At 30.9% G+C, this 1829-nt stretch overlaps 1 long non-coding RNA gene across 1 annotated transcript; it reads left to right on the forward strand.

The window, feature by feature from the left end:
- Positions 1-213: 213 nt before the first annotated feature.
- Positions 214-880, forward strand: LOC128633467 (uncharacterized). The gene is made up of 3 exons (XR_008396857.1): positions 214-334; positions 418-455; positions 686-880. It is a non-coding gene; the product is annotated as an uncharacterized LOC128633467 (long non-coding RNA).
- Positions 881-1829: the final 949 nt, after the last annotated feature.

Raw genomic sequence — 1829 nt, forward strand, 5'->3', positions numbered from 1 at the left:
GTGATAATTCAGTGGTGTGTGAACCAACACTGCATGGAAACAGCACTAACATGAACACACACGAGAAAACGGGTAAGATGCCATTTAATTAATTTGTTCATTCACCTTTAATTCATAATTTTTAATTTGTCTGGAAAATAATCTGCTCTAATCCAACTTTAAATTTGTTCAGTGTAAATTGAGTGATGAGAAATAAAATGACAGTTTCAGAAATGTTATTTATATTTATCTATATATCTGACAGTGCTCGGTTTGGGAACGGCTTTGGGTTTGTGCGCACTTCTGATTTTCTGTCTCATTTATTTCACACTGAGGAGAAGAAAATGTGATAAAAGTAAGTGCTTTTGTCATCAGATAATAATTATGTCAGTTCAGTTCTATCTGCGTGACTAAATAAGTGTATTTCTGTATTAATAGTGAACGCCTCTATAGACGACTCTCACGGAACGAGACAGGTACGTGTGCAGATACGTAAACACTGTTTTTAAATTGTAATTTATAGAAAAAAAAGATATGTTACTCTGTCTCCTTCAGTCATGGAGAAATCTCACCAGTTCACTATTACATTTGATTACTTATAATATAATATATAATATATCTGCTCAGTGTTGGTCCTAAAGCGATCCTATATACATTTACACTATAAACTCATTTCATAAATCAATCTTTTAATTCTTTTTTTCAGGAATCTCATTTCAACACCTTGAATTATGAAACTTTGCAATTCTTCATGAATAAAGTCAAACCTGGAGGAAGGGATGATTTGGTGTACACTGATGTGATGTATGTGACACTGTAATATATAACATAAACGACCCAGAACACATGTTAATATTAGCTGAACTACTGCTATACTAAAGGTTTTTAAAAAATATCATATATGTGTATATATATATATATATATATATATATATATATATATATATATATATATATATATATATATATATATATATATATATATATATATAGGGCAGGGCTTGGTCAATGTTTTTTTTCTTCTATTTTTATTATTATTATTATTATTATTATTATTATTATAATATTATTATTATTATTATTAAATATAATATAATGTATAAATAAACATGTAAAATATGTGTAATACATCTGAGTGTATATCATATCTGCCGATGTTGTATATTTAACAAGTCATTGCTCTGTGTTCTACAGTACACCTATCCCAAACACTTCTTTATAAAAAAAAAAAAGTCATATGTTTAACCTGAACTCTCTGAGTTTCATGGAAGATGTTGATCGTTTTCATTCCACAGCAAGTTATTTACTGTATATAATTGTGTATGTGACAAATAAAATCATGAATCTCTTGATCATCGAACAGATAATCCAGATTGTTTTACAGTAGATCTCGGCTCTGAGGGAACTAACACTGGAGACTTCAGCATCATTTACATTTACATTGATTCATTTAGCAGACGCTTTTATCCAAAGCGACTTACAAATGAGAAAATACAAGCAAAGTGATATATCAAGCGGAGAACAATACAAGTAGTGCTTCCATACAAGATCCATTAACTGAGTTCCAAAAGAAGCAAAGTGTGCAGAGTAGAGGTATAAATGCCAGAGTACGTGTTTTATTTATTTAGTTATTTATTTATTTTTAGGGGTTAGTTAAGTGCTCACAGAAGATCTTTATCTTTTTTTTGAAGATGGTGAGAGATTCTATGGTCCGGATTGAGGTTGGAAGTTCATTTCACTACTGAAAAACAGTCAGTTTGAAGATTCTGGAAAGAGACCTTGAGCCACACTGAGTAGGCACTACTAAGCGTCGGTCGTTAACCGATCGCAGATTGCGTGAGGGAACGTGA

This window comes from Ictalurus punctatus, chromosome 8 (assembly GCF_001660625.3).
Source record: "Ictalurus punctatus breed USDA103 chromosome 8, Coco_2.0, whole genome shotgun sequence".
In the NCBI taxonomy this organism is placed as follows: Eukaryota; Metazoa; Chordata; class Actinopteri; order Siluriformes; family Ictaluridae; genus Ictalurus; species Ictalurus punctatus.